The sequence below is a fragment of the Vulpes vulpes genome, chromosome 13 (genome assembly GCF_048418805.1).
Source record: "Vulpes vulpes isolate BD-2025 chromosome 13, VulVul3, whole genome shotgun sequence".
Classification (NCBI taxonomy): Eukaryota; Metazoa; Chordata; class Mammalia; order Carnivora; family Canidae; genus Vulpes; species Vulpes vulpes.
The window spans coordinates 63,396,874-63,412,732 of NC_132792.1; the positions used below are offsets into that span (position 1 = coordinate 63,396,874).

A 15,859-nucleotide genomic window follows, 5' to 3' on the forward strand; every position below is an offset into this window, starting at 1 on the left:
TGCAGGGGAGGAAAGCAGCTAGCCCTAAAGCAGCACTAAGTCTGGTCCTCCCACTCCTTTTCCCTGACTTCTTTGGCCTGAAGAAACCTGGGCCAGGTTTCTGTTCGACATCTGCATACCCCAGAAGGACTAGAGAAATCTCTCTGGAGGGCCGAAGTGGGAGGGACACTTCTCAAAATACAAATACAGTTAATATGGAAGGAGCAAGGGTAGTTCTGGAGGTTTTCACATGCCCAAATCTTTCCTACTTTTCCTCCAGCTCAGCTGTTAGCAAGTACAGTTTCCATACCTGACCTTTTATCCCCAAAAGAAAATTGGTAAGTGTGCCCCTTCCCTTTCCCCAGACATGTACTCCTTGGGGCCTCCTGTGGTAGAGGTTCCATGGCAAGGCCTAGGCAGGGCTTAGTCTCAACTGGCTCCTGCTGGGGCCTTGAGATCCTCCAAAGCATTGTCCTGGTCATTGCCTTCCTTAATGGGTTTCAGTTCAAAGCCTGTTTCCTTAAATTTGTTCAACTGAAGAGATTCTATCATATTTTCTTCTGAACACTGGTGCATTTCCAGAGCCTCTTCCACTATAAGAGGGTCAGTGCCCTTCTCACATAGCTGTCCATGTGCAGAGATAGTTGAGAATCTATCCAATATTCTCTCCTTTCTTCTTCATGGCTCTCAGGACACACTCAAATGAATAGCTCATGTTGACCACTTTCTCCGTACACTTCCACTTATTGGGGGACAGTGTCTGCAGTTCAGAATAGGCCTGGGGACAATTGGGAGTGTTGGGTACTTGTGACATTGAGAAATTAGGAGGGACTCTGGGACCCATATTTGCAGATGATGATTCTTCTGTGTACTCAGACAAGATAGAGAGGGAAGGCATCTGAGGAGGTTAGGGTTGGCACTTCTATGCCACTGTCTGAGTTCAAGCCCAAGAATATTATGCCTATTAAGCTCCCTGGCACTGTTTTCAGTAGAAGGCTTTAGGGAATTTCAGAAGATGTCGTTGTGGGAGCAGGATGTGCTCTGTAAGGTGCTTGTCAGCTTGGCTGTCTTCTGATTGCTATCATTAGAGTCAAGTTTGGGGAAGGACTAAGATTTGATATTGCTTACTACAGGAATGGGTTGAGGAGGAAACACTTTGGAAGACATTGACATCTTTTCATAGTTGCCCAACTGTGATAAGGTTATAAAGCCAGTGGTTTTGTAAAGAGGCTCGATATCTAGATTCGCCTGCTTCAGGATCTCATCCTGTAACACAGAGCCTCCTCTGGGCAAGTTACTGTCCAATAATGGGTCTAATGGTTCCTACTAAAATGTTTCTCAGCTCTTCCTTCTCAACAATAGTTTTTAACTCCAGGTTATCAAATGGGCTTTCTTCACATTCAAAGTCAGCAGGATTGAAATCTGCCTTTGTGTGGGGTGGGCTGAGAACTTTCTGTCATTGCTGCTGACCCAAGTTGGGATGAGGATGCTGTTGTGCTGTAAGCTGCAAGGATGGGGTTAATAGGAGGTGGCCATACTGTGGGTCTTAGAGAGGCTAATTTTGCTGTCACTCTCTGGGCCACTCTTAGCATTCACTTTAGCTCCTACTTCCTTAGCTTTGTGCTCTGATTCCCACTGGGTTTCTTAGATTCTTGTATTTTCTTAATATCTTCAGTCCACTCAATAGTTTACTTTTACAAGGAGAAGTCAGACTGTATTTTTCTGACAACCTGTAAACAATCAGGTAAAGAGAAGCCAATAGATAGATTAACTTTACCTATTGTCTTGAATTTGTCTCCCATCTTAAATGGGACATCATCAAGGTAACTGAAAATTTCATGAAGATCTGCACCCAACTTCTTAGAAGCTGTTTAGAACCTGAATGCCACTGCCATGCCAGAAGCTGAAAGGTATGTACTCTGGCTGGCCTCCCAAGCTCAGTCCCCACCAAGCTTCTGATGTCTCCTAGGGAGAACAAATGCCTCCACCTCCAGCTCTGCCCACCCTGGGCCAGGCCATCACCATAGCCATTGCCATTAGTACAGCCACCAATGTTGAAATCCTTTCAATTCTTTTTTTTTTTCTTTTTCTCTCTCTCTCTCTCTCTTTTTTTTTTTAGCTTGTAAAAGGATAGTAAAAGTCTCTACTGTATATATTTGCTGGAGGATTAATGAGAACTTCATATCCCACTTGCCTGCTTTATTTTTTCATTTAGGTACCTTTCATGATTTTACTTACTTTACATTTTCCTTGTTTATCTTCACAAGAGTCTGCCTTTTCCAAAGTAAGCTCTATGAAGCCAGAGATTTTGTCATGTCTGCTTACTGCTCAGTTGCCTAGCACATAGTGCCTCGTAAATAACAGATACTAAAATATTTTGTTGAGTAAATGAATATGGAATAGTGCCCGAAACATAGTAAGCACTGCAAAAATGTGAACTTCTTTAAAAATATCATTAGCTACTATCAGGGCTCTTAGGTGGCTCTGTCAGCCAAGCATCTGACTTGAGTCAGGGTCATGAGTTGAAGCCCTGTGTTGGGCTCCACTCTGAACATGGAGCCTACTTAAAAAATAAAATTATTAGCTACTGTCTATATATTGGGAGTAATAAAATATCTTCCTCATAGAGTAGGATAAGAGATAAATAATGTACCTGGCATAGTACACAGTAATCCTTCAATAAGTGGTGACTGGATTATGTATGAGTGATTGTTAGTCATTTTCAGCTAAAATATTTTGTGAAGAAAGCACTTGTAGTTAGGTTCTCTCCTATTCTGTGTTTCAGCTTTAAGCTTTTTAAAAATTTGACTTCATCCTTGGGTGAAGGATGAAAAAGGGGTACAGGAAGAGGCTTGAATAGGCAGTGGATATTAGACAACTTAATTTGATTTAATTTAATTTTTAAGTCTTAATTTAAATTCCAATTAATTAGAATACAATGTAATATTAGATGCAGGTATGGAATTTAGTGATTCATCACTTATATACAACATCCAGTGCTCATTACAACAAGTGCCCTCTTTAATACCCATCACCTGTTTAATTCATCCCACCCCACCATCCACTTCCCCTCCCATAGCCATCAGTTTGTTCTCTATAGTTAAGAGTCTGTTTCTTGGTTTACCTCTGTTTTTTCCCTCTGACATTCATTTGTTTTGTTTCTTAAATTCCACATATGAGTGAAATCATATGGTATTTGTCTTTCTCTGACTAACTTATTTTGCTCGGGATAAAACACTCTAGCTCTATCCACATTGTTCCAAATGGCAAGATTTCATTCTTTTTGATGACTAATATTCCATCATGTATGTGTGTATGTGTATATATATGTATATATGTGATATACATGTGATATATATGTGATATGTAGGTATACACATATATATATATGGTATGTATACATACCACATCTTTATTCAGTCATCAGTTGATGGACATTTGGGCTCTCACAATAGTTTGGCTATTATTGATAGTGCTGTTATAAACATCAGGGTGCATGTGCCTCTTCAAATAAGTATTTTGTAGCCTTGGGTAAATACCTAGGACTGCAGTTGCTGGATTGTATGGTAGTTTTGTTTTTAACTTTTTGAGGCAGCTCCAAATAGTATAAACACATAGATCAATGGAGAAGAATAGAGAACCCAGAAATGGACCCATAACTATATGGTCAGCTAATCTTCAGCCAAGGAAGAAAGACTATCCAATGGAAAAAGACAGTCTCTTCAACAAATGGTGTTGTGAAAACCAGATAGTGACATGCAGAACCATGAAACTGGACCACTTTCTTACTTCATATACAAAAATAAATTCAAAGCAGATGAAAGACTTAAATGTGAGACTGGAAACTGTCAGAATCCTAGAGAACACAAGCAGAAACCTCCCTTGACCTTGACTGTTGCAACTTCTTATTAGACACTTCTTTGGAGGCAAGGGATACAAAAACAAAAATGAACTGTTGGGATTTCATCAAGACAAAAGGCTTCCACACAGTAAAAGAAATAATCAATAAAACTAAAAGGCAGCCTATAACTGGGAGAAGATATATATGAATGACGTATCTGATAAGGGGTTAGTATCTAGAATCTATAAAGAACTTACCAAACTCAACACCCCCAAAAAACCAAATAATCCAGTTAAGAAGGGGGCAGAAGAGATGAATAGACGCATTTCCAAAGAAAACATCCAGATGACTAACAGACACATGAAAAAATGCTCAACATGACTCATTATCAAGGAAATACATATCAAAACCAGGGTGAGATACCACCTCACACCTGTCAAGAATGGTTAAAGTTAATGACACAGAAACAACAGGTGTTGGCGAGGGTGTGGAGAAAGGGGGGGCCCTCTTGCACTGTTGGTGGAAGTGCAGGCTGATGCAGCCACTCTGGAGAACAGTTTGGAGATTATTCAAAAAGTTGAAAATAGAACCACCCTATGATCCAGTAATTACACTACTAGATATTTAACCAAAGGATACAAAAATACATATTTGAAGGTGTCCACACACCTTGATGTTTATAGCAGCATTATCAGCAATAGCCAGACTATGGAAAGAGCCCAAATGTTCATCAACTAACTAATGAATAGAGATGAGCTGTGTGTGCGCGCGCACACACACACACACACACACACATAGGCATGTTACTCAACTATCAAAAAGAGTGATGTCTTGCTATTTACAATGACACGGATGGAACTAGACTGTATTATGCTAAGCAAAATATGTCAGAGAAAGACAGATACTGTATGAATTTCATTCATATGTGGAATTTAAGGAAAAAAACACAGATAAACATAGGGGAAGGGAGAAAAAAAGAGGGAGGCAATCCATAAGAGACTTAACTGTAGAGAACAAACTGAGGGTTGCTGAAGGGGAGGTGGGTGCGGTATGAGCTAAATGGGTGATGGGTATTAAGGAAGACCCTTGTGGTGATGAGCAATGAGTGTTATATATAAGTGATGAATCACTAAATTCTCCTGAAATAAATATATATTAGTAAACTATAATTTAAATAAAAACTTGAAACAAAAAAGAAAGAAAAGGAATAATGTCTGAACAGAATGAGGAGTTGTACTCCTGTTGAACTGGAACATAAGGTATATGTAATGGACCTACTCAAGTTAGAGCTAGAAAGGTAATTCTGGATCTGATCGTGTGGGATCTTGAATGCCAAGTTAAAGTGTTTAGGTAGTTCATCTGACAAAGGAGACATACCCATACCTTCTAGGGAGCAAACTGATTAGAGTCACAGGAAGATAAATTGGTCCATGGTCAACAGTGGAGATGAATGAAAAAAGGACAGATGTGAGAAATATCCTCAAGAAACTCTTGTCAGGAATTGGTAATAATTGAAAGATGAGGAACTGGTGTAGATTTGAACTTGGGTGATTTTCTATTTCTATTATTATTAGTAGTAATATAAATAATAGTAGAAATAGAAATAATAAAAAGAGAAATCATAAAATAATAGAAATAGAAAATCCTAAAAAAGAGGATATTTTTTGAGGGGGAAGAAAATGAGTTTGTAACCTGTTGAGTTTAAGATATTAATGGAACATGCAGTTTGTGATGGAATTTGAGACTCAAGGCAGGATGAGAGATGTAATTTTCACTCATTCATTTGTCCAGTGAATATCATTGAGCACCTAGCACATGCCAGACACTGTATCAGTCATTGGGAATACAAAGATGAAAAGCATAAACCCTGACTGCAATTTCCTTTTTGCCATACCCAGCTTTTTAACCGAAGTGTAAGAGGAAGACACTCCTCTATTGATAACTTTAAATTATCAAGATCAACAATATAACAATTGTAATCTGTATGATTCTTAATATGTTTCATTACTTTTATGGTTATAGACTTATATTAGAAGGGGTTTCATCATGAAAACATAACTGCTTATAATTTATAACCTAGGGTTCAAGGAAATCCTGATGTAATTATCTTAAACAGTTTGAGGATATATCTGTGTCTGACTTTGACCAAAGATTAGGTTATCATTTCATCAGCGTATCTAACATAGTGAATTGGCATAGGAAAATGAGTAAAAAATACTTCTGTTTTTGAGAAAGACTTTTGTTTCTCAAAAGCTTAAATTCGGTGGATAGATCTGAATCATCTTTATTTCCTCACAGTACTTAGCACAATGCCTCATAGGCAATATACAATAAATGTATATTGAATGAGCGGATGAGTGAATCTATGAGTCTTCAGGTCTCCTGAAGCAAGTGAATCAGCTGGATAACTGCCAGGAATTCCTTTGCCACCCCAACTGGGGGCAGGACTAATATCTCCTGGGTATTACGGAGGGGGATAGGTGAAAAAAAGAAGGCAAGGTTTGTTTTACTTTATGCAGGTAAAAATTGGAAGATATAGAATAGTGAATGGATAAGCTTATAACTGAAATGCCATCTGTATGATTGTCTAAAGATTTTAGGAAGAAACTTTCAATCCCTTAGCTCATGTAAACTGGAATAATTGGCACTCTGGGCTGTGTAGTTGTGTTACTTGGCACAAAGAGAACAAAAATGTATTAAGTGTGTTATAGGGAGATCAAAAAAGAGTAAAAATAAATTAAGATCATAACCTTTCCCAGTCATTTTTACTTTGGGCTGATGTCTGAATTATCCATTTTGGAGTCACATGATTCTGCCTACTGCTAGACTGCCTGGTATGCTTGGAGCAGTGGCAATTAATTCAGCGGCTCCATGGCTCACTACTGACAGACTGTACTGAAGAAGTTCAGCATATCAGTGAGAGAAGACTGAAGATTAAGGATGAAGAAGCAAATGGAACTACTGCTACATCCCTGGATAAAATCATCCCAAGGCCAAAAAGGATATTAATCACTCTCTCAGCTGTCAAGGGGAGAACCCCAGGAAAGCAACTCAACTTTAGACTCTGCTATAATTGCTTCAAAGAAGAATTAAAGGATATTCAACTTCAAAGCATGGGACCAAGAAATGTGGGTTTAAAGTATGAGAACATGGTAACCATGCTTTTAAGGAATCGAAAGATGTATTATGAGATACTCTTTCACTGACAATTTCCTGAAGAATTAATAATTAGTTCTCTTATTGCAATGAATGCAAAAAGTAGGAATCAGGAAACTCACACTAATGTGCATTAATTATTACTTTGACCAGATAAATTAAAATCAACAGGTCTTTAGAACTTAAAAAGCTAACCATATGAAGGCAGTTGTTTTTTACAGTAAAGCATTCTTAAAAATGGCACTGTAGACAGATTGTTATAAACCAGATAATGTTTCCTAAAAGGAACAGTATTGTACCTAGAGGTTTTTAAAACAATATCATAAAAGCAATGGTAAAACTAAATTTGTATCCTCTATAATAACTGAATATCGAAAAATTGTGGTCCAGGTTAGAGTATGCAGAATGGTCAAATAGGGTTCTAAATTTTATTTTATTTTATTTTATTTTATTTTATTTTAATTTTATTTTTTTGGGGGGGTTCTACATTTTAAAATACTTTATAAGATTTAAAATATTGTACAAATTCTATTATTAAACATGGAAATTAAGGTATATTAATTCAAGAGAGTTGTTCCATGAAGCCTACACAAAGCAGGGATTTATTGTGTTAAACAGTTGAACTACAGTTAATATGCTACTTAGAATAAACGGTATTAAATATCTAATTACTGACAGTTTTTCTTGTTTTTTTTTTTTTAATTCAAAGCTTGCTTTGCTATTTTTTCTTTTCTTTAAAAAGAGAGGGTGTTTGAATGATTCATTTCCAAGAATTAGAATTATTTCTTTTTTTCTTAATTTCTGGTGGTAAAGTTAATAGCAAAATAATTTGGTTAGGGTTATAGTTGAGGTAGTGTGTGTTTAGTTTATATGGCTACTTCTAATTATGCTTCCTTCCATTTTCTGAAGTAAAAGTACTTTCACTTCCTAATACCTGCAGTCTTTTCAAATGTACAGGTGTTATCCAGGCTAGTATATTGGGAGGACATTCATTCATTAATTCATTCAGCAAGTATTTTATTGAACATCTACTATATGCCAGACACTGTAGGTAATGGGATGTAAGAGTGAACAAGATGGACAAGGTGCCAGCCTTAAAAGGGCTTATGTGTCAAGAAGGGAAAAATAAGATGATGAGTTAGAGAGTGGGTTAGGGAGAGATATGTGTGTTGGGAGTCATGTAGATGTGATCAGAGAATGATTTTCTCAGGAGGTGATATTTGCTCTGTCATTAAAAAAAATATATTTTATTTCATTTCATTATTTTATTATTTTATTTTATTTATTAATTAGAATGCAGGAGCACAAGCAAGGGGAGCAACAGAGAGAGGGGGAGGAAGCAGGCTTCCTGCAGAGCAGGGAGCCTGATGCAGGACTCAATCCCTGGACCCTGGGATCATGACCTGAGCCAAAGAAGGCAGACACGCTCAACTGACTGAGCCACTCAGTTGCCTCTGCTCTGTGATTTGAATGACAAAGAAAGGTCAGTCATATGACAGTGATCTGAGAGTAAAGGGCTTCAGAAAAGGGAACAGCAGCAAATACAAAGGCCTAGAACAAGGATACTCCAGGTAAAATATAGGCTGCCTAGTTAAGTTTGAATTTGAATTTAAATTTGATAAACAATGAGTATATACTGTCCCAAATATTGTATGGTCATACTAATACAATAAATAATTCATTTTTATCTGAAATTCAAATTTTATCAGGCATCCTGTATTTTTATTTGCTAAATCTGACAACTCTGTAGTCTGGGGTGTTCAAGGAACAGAAGGAAGTGTGCTTTTGCCAGAACACAGTAAGTGAGCGGGGTTGTGGTAGGCTGTAAGTTTGGAGATTTTGGTAGGGGCTGGATTATTTAGAATTTGGATTTATCCTAAGTGGAATGAGAAGCCACTGGAGTATTTTAAGCAGGGGAATAAGGCAGTCTGTTAAATACATGGGTAGACAAGAAAAAGATGGTTACATGTTAATTATATCTTGTGTTCTCTTCTTGATATGGGTGTGTGGGGGTGGAATACCTTTACAAATGGAAATTTCTTTAATGAAAGGGAAATGTTTGCCCTGCTCTTAGAAAGGCAGAGAGCTCCTCCAGGTTCTACTGCTTCTCAGTTACCTTCAGCTCAAGATAATCCTTATGCCCAAGTGGCATATTTTGAGATGACATATTCTGATTCCCTTCAATACATTTTACATTTACGTTTCTATTCATCTTATAGGTGCAAAAGCTCTTTGAGATTTTAGATCCTGGCCCTTTTTAAGTTCAAGGCAATCTGCTGCTTGACAATGTGTAGTCCCTCTCTGCCCTCCCCATCCATACCAGTTCTCCTAAAAAGTCTGTATTAAAAGCAAAAGAATAAAGTTATCAGAAAGGAATTTCAGTAGTTGAGGGAACCTAATTGTATAAAATCAGTCTGTCTTTTTGGAAAGTTACTGAGTTATCTCAAATAACATAGATCTCACTTCCTAAATCAAAGTCACATTCAGTGCCCATTATTACACTTTCCCCTCTGCAGCGCTTCCTTACTTGATTAGATTCCATCATTTGCACTGAGTTCAGATACTGTCCCTATGATCTTAGCTCCTATTGAACCCCTGCGCTTGATTCATAGCACAGGAAAAGCCATGGTTCTGACACTTTGAGTCCCTGAACTCTTGCATCAACTAAGTGTCAGCAAAGGACCTGAGGACGGAAACATAGTTCATTGGTTCCTTAACTGGCACCCCATAGACCTGTGGGCCAGATGGGGAAGACTCTTAACTAAAGCCTGGGGACTTAGGAATGCTTCCCTTTCAGTCATGACCTGGAGCAGCAATTGTGATGGGGAGCAAGACTGATGCCACGTGCCTGAACTGAAGCTTTCTCCTTAATGAGGAAGAGGCTCCCTGGCCTCCCACAGTTCAGGAAGGAGGCAGAACCCAGCAGCACTACATCCTCACTTTCTTTCCGTCCTTAAAACTTGGTTCAGTGTTTCTTTGTGATATACATCACTTCTACCAGCTGTGAGGGCAGGAGGAAAAGCAATTAAGGGCATTATTAATCACCAAGTTCCCACAGAGAAGGGTCAAACTGCAGCAGGATTAGACAAAGCAACAACAATTCTATCACCAACAGAGTTATAAAAGTAGATAGCTCAACATTTTAGAGCTATATTTGGGCTTATTCTTTCTTAGCCCTAAAAAATATTATTGAAAGTGAACATCCCAGAGGTGATTAAAAACTTGCCTTCCTCTGAGTTTTGGAATTGAGTTCTAGCAATATTTGAGTTTGGCAATTTTTGAGTCTCCTTTGGGAGGCTGTGGCAAAAGTGAATTGGAAAATGTATCTGTGATTTTGTAGATGAGAAAGGGTTTCTGCTTCTTATTGTAGTATGTGTACTAGAATTTCTTCACTAAAATCCATGGAAAGTGGGACGCCTGGGTGACTCAGCAGTTGGGCATCTGCCTTCTGCTCAGCTCAGGGTGTGATCCCTGATCCAGGATCAAGTCCTGCATTCGGCTCCCTGTGGGGAGCCTGCTTCTCCCTCTGCCTATGTCTCTGCCTCTCTTTCTCTCTCTTTCTCTCTGTGTCTCATGAATAAATGAATAAATCTTTTAAAAAAATTCATGGAAAATGAGAAAAACTTTATGGAATTCGTTTTGTAAATGCATTTAAAATATCTGTTGAAATTGTTAATTTTATAACATTAGTACTATCCAAATTTTTTGAAGCAGGGTGTTTCTTTTGGTGACAGCCCATCACCCAAAAGCAACATTCACAGAGGGGCCTGCTGATTACTGCCTCTGAATGATCAGACTGCTCTTAATGCTGCCTTCTGTGTGATTCTTTCATATTAATTTTCTCATTTAATCAGTCAAGAAATATTTATTGGAGATCTATTGTGGGTCAGGGTTATTGTAGAGAATAAAACAGGCACATCCTCCTTCCTCATAAAATTTATAATCTAGCAAAGAAGACAAATGCTAAATAGACCTAAACATAAATTATAGATATCACATTATTTTATCTTTAAAACCATGAGTATGTACATCTAAAAAATCTCACATTTTCTTAACACCTGCTAATTATATTATTCATGATGGCAACATCTAAGGCAACAGGTGGTTGGCTTAGATGCAAAAGATCAATCACTTTTCAATTATATTACTGACTCTGATATGCTTGCCTCAACTGGGGAAGAAGCTTTAGCAGCAAGTTTTGCTATGTGAGAACACTTTGTAAGGTTTTTAAAGAGTGTTTTGGGGAATTGAGTCAGTTGAGATGGTGGAATGTGGAGTGGGGAAGAAGGAAGAAAGTATAAAGTATAAGGAACTTTAATTTTATAGCTTTAACCCAAATACCCTGAAAGCAGATGGGCTCAAGGAAACACAAGAAGGATAAGAAGGGAAATCCCAGGCAGAGTCAAACAAATGTTCATTGGATCAGCAACTACAGTCCCAGGTGGGGAGGAGGAGGCCCAAATTTCCTCATTCCCAGGACTTTTTCTTTCCTTTATATTCTAAATAACTTCTCTGGTCTCAGAGGGGACTTCACAGGGGACTATGAGAAGTAATTAGTGTTTAAATAGCCCCTTTGAGATCTAGGGAAAGTTACAAGGTAGAATATAATGGTTTAGGGTTGAGATCAACCAACAGTTTAGCTGGGGCCACTGGGGCAGCCACTGAAAAGCAAAATAACATTACCTAGCAAGAAGAAGTATTAGCAGAATGCGTAGGGATAAATTGAAAAGAAAGGGATAAATGGATATTGTCAAGTCCTAGGCATAGTCTGGATTAATACTTCCTTTCCATGGTGTTCTAAACCACCTCCTTCTTTGTTCAGTGCCCTGGCTGTATAGGGTGTTATAAAGAAAACCACGGGCTCAAAATGGAGTCACATATGCTAGGCAAGGTCCCCAAACCAGGGCTTAATACTTAACCTAACTGCAGTTGCAGTCTCCCCTAGAAATATATTACCAATTGCTCAGGGATTTTCTGGTCAGCTGCAGTGAGGTAATCTGCCACCTTATATATGAGGTCATCTACCTTATAAGACCTCCTGGTGTTCCACCTAAGGAAAGTGACCTTGCCTGAAACAATCTCTTTCTTTTCTTTTACTAGTAACTTCCTTGCACCATCCTCCTTCCCATAAAAACTGTTCATTGTACAACTCCTTGGAACGTCTCTCCACTTGCTAGATAGGTTGCTGTTGGATTCATGAATCATTGGATAAAGCCAATTAGATCTTTAAATTTACTCAGTTGCATTCTTGTTCTTTAAAAAGGACCAAGGGGAACAACTCATCCAAAAAGAACTTCTCATGTTCTTCCTAAAATAATAGTAATTTTGCCAAAAATTTTAAATGCTACACAACACACAATGGAAGTAGTTAAGATCAGTTAAGACTGTCCCAAACCCCGGTATTTAAAACCATTGGCCCTTTGAGAAGATTAGCTCCTGTTAAGTTGTTAGTAACCAGTCAGTATTTGCCTATTTCTTGGTGAGGGGAAGGGCCAGTATTTTTTGATTTATTGGTTTATATTTCTATTATGACTTTATTCAAAGACTTATTTTATGATATAGTGATTAAGGGCATGGAACTCAGAGCACACTGTCCAGGCCTCACTATTTCTCAGCTGTGTGATCTTTCTTTCTTTCTTTTTTCCTAAAGATTTTATTTATTCATGAGAGACACACAGAGAGAGAGAGAGAGAGGCAGAGACACAAGCAGAGGGAGAAGCAGGCTCCATGCAGGGAGCCCGATGCGGGACTCGATTCCTGGACCCCAGGACCATGCCCTGGGCCGAAGGCAGGGGCTGCACCGCTGAGCCACCCTGAGATCCCCCTCAACTGTGTGATCTTGGGAAAATTACTTAACCTCTCTGTTACTTGATTCCCTTATCTGTAAGAAGGGGGTAGTTATAGTACTATGGTATAAGTTTATTTTGAAGACGGAATGAATGTGTGTATGTGCTTTAGAATAGCACTTGGTGGGATCCCTGGGTGGCGCAGCGGTTTGGCGCTTGTCTTTGGCCCAGGGCGCGATCCTGGAGACCCGGGATCGAAGCCCACATCGGGCTCCCGGTGCATGGAGCCTGCTTCTCCCTCTGCCTATGTCTCTGCCTCTCTCTCTCTCTCTCTGTGACTATCATAAATAAATAAAAATAAAAAAAATTAAAAAAAAAAAAGAATAGCACTTGGTACATAGTCAATCCCCAAAAGGGTTAAATATTATTATTTGAATTATTTAGGATAACTTTCCTGCTCTTGAGAACAGACATGAGCCAAATTTAATTTGGCTGGTAGCTGTGACTTTTGTCAGTTGCATTGATGGGACAGGCATGCACAAGTGGATGAATCTTCCCTTAAGGATCATTTGTCTGGTTTGTAATGAAGTAAATGTAACCCTTGGGTCCCTTGAAGGACCCACCCAGGCTACATCATAATAACACTTATGTGTCAAGTACTTTCTATGTATCATTTCATTAAATCTTCACAGAGAACTCCAAGAGGAAGTACTACGATTATTCCCCATTTTATAGCTGAGAGAAATGAGGCATAGGGAAGTTAATGAAGAAAGTGCACAAAGTCAAACAGCTGGAAAATGGTAGAAAGTGAGTTTTCAAGCCCGCTTATCTGACTCCAAAGACAGCTCTTAACAATGCTGCTGTGCTATCTTGACCTCTTTTAAGCAAGCACTTGCCCAACAAATATGAGAGAATACCTTCTCGGGGCCCTCCAGGAAGCCAATAGCAAGGCCTCCACTTACAAACAAAATGCACACAATGTCCCAAAAGGAACTTGTGCCATTTGATGGAGGAGAATCACACATGAGGAAATGAAGGGACTAGAGATGATTCCTAAGGTAACTTTTAAAATTAAGTCCTGAGATGGTATGCAAAAGATTTTTATAATATACTCCCAGTTCTTCATATAGTCATCAAGATCATTTGCTCCTGGACCTGGAGGTGACCTACTACAGGACTCTTCAAATCTCTTGCTGCTTGGGATCCCCATTTGAGCTTCTCCAGAGGTGTTCATTCACTCTGTGCTCAGCTGGTCCCTTCCAGCTATTGCCACACAATCCTCAAGCTAGTGTCTTATGAGTTTAGGAATTCTCTTTGAGCAAGGCACTGATTAGTGATTGTTTTTGGTGCTCTGTTTAAATTTTCACAAACTCAATAGCTTAAATGACATAAATTTATTATCTACAGTTATGGAAGTTAGAAGTTCCAACTTGGGCCTCCTTTGGACTAAATTCAGGATAGAACTACATTTGATTCTGAAGGCCCTAGGGGCAAATATGTGTCCTTTTTTAAAAAAGATTTTATTTATTTATTAGAGCGCAAGCAGGGGTAGCGGTAGAGGGAGAGGGAGAAGCAGACTCCCCACTGAGCAGGGAGTCTGATGCAGGACTCCATCCCAGGACCCTGGTATCATGACCTGAGCTGAAGGCAGATGCTTAACTGAGCCACCCAGGTGCTCCCATTTCCTTATCTTTTTCAGTGTCCTTGGCCAGTGGCCCCCTTCCTCTGTCTTCAAAGCAGGCAATGGCCTACGGAGCCTTTCTCATATAGCCTATTGTCCCATCTGCACCTGTTGTCTCATCTGTCTCCGACCGTAGCAGGAAAGATTCTCTGCTTTGAGGATTCGTGTGATTAGATTTGATCTGCCTGAATAATCCAGGATGATTTTCAGAGTTTAAGGTCCTTAACTTTAATCACATCTGCAAAGTCCCTTTGCCATGTAAGGTACTGTATTCACAGTTTCTAGGGATTAGGACATGGATATCTTTGGGAGGTCATTATTCTGCATACCACAGGAATGAAACTGAAACTGTGTTTAGTGCCATCAGTTTAGAGTGCAAAAAATGTTACCCCGTAGCGGTTTTCCAATTGCTACCCCTGAACTCCTACCTGCCTTTTTAGCCAGAGGTCCTGGATGAAGTGAGGCTGGGAGGGGGCCCTCCAGCGATCAATTCGTGAACACCAGGAACTTAATCTGGGAGGTCAACCTTAGTTAATATTGCCTTGCAGGGAGGAAAGTGCTCAGTACTACATGAGCACTTGTTCTAACCTGCTGCCGCTGCTCCTACCCACTGGTGTCACTGCCCCAACCTGGGCATCCAGTCCACTTTCAAGGGCTATGTTACAGAAAGTGTGGTGGTACTGAAGTTGCCACGTACAAAGCTTACTGCCATTGCCATTGCTGCACTGACCAGAACTTACTGGGGAAGCAATTCTTCCCTTACCCATGGCACCCCATGCCCAAGCAGCCCCAGGTTCTCAATAACTTCCTTTAGTGAAATGGTCTTTTCCATCTGTACATGGATCAATAGACACTTCTGTGGGGTCAGCTGTCGTTAAGGCCTAGTAAGAATCCTTCCCCTGATCCATGACCTCAGGGTGACCCTGAGAAGTATTGTTGAGTTTCCCTGCCTCCCAACACAGGTGACAATTATGGTAACTTTGAAGGAGGAGGCAAAGGAGGTGGGGTTCTCACTTCCTTCCTGTTGGTCCCTACCTGCAGCCTCTGGGCTTCTTATGCAAATTCACCCACTCCATCTTGGGCAGCCTTTGAGCTTAGTCTCTCAGTGGGGTGAGGGAGTTGGACCTTGATGCCAGTACAATGTCCCTTAATAATTGAAGGGCATTTTGGTGACTTGTCTAGGAAAAGTGAAAAAGTGAAGTCTCTGAGGCAACTCCATGGGGCTACTATCAGAAACCAAGGAATAATTAGCAATTTCCAAAAGGCAAATTTCTTTTTTTTTTAAGATTTTTATTTATTTATTCATATGAGAGAGAGAGAGAGAGAAAGAGAGAGGCAGAGACATAGGTAGAGGGAGAAGCAGGCTCCATGCAGGGAGCCCGACGTGGGACTTGATCCTGGGTCTCCAGGATTACA

At 39.5% G+C, this 15,859-nt stretch overlaps 1 protein-coding gene and 1 pseudogene across 4 annotated transcripts in view; one reads left to right on the forward strand and one right to left on the reverse strand.

The window, feature by feature from the left end:
- The window catches only part of CRH (corticotropin releasing hormone), a 174,570-nt gene that overhangs the window by 35,426 nt on the left and 123,285 nt on the right, over nt 1–15,859 (forward strand). The window lies entirely within an intron of this gene.
- LOC112932409 (ubiquitin-associated protein 1 pseudogene) lies at nt 409–15,210 on the reverse strand (annotated as a pseudogene).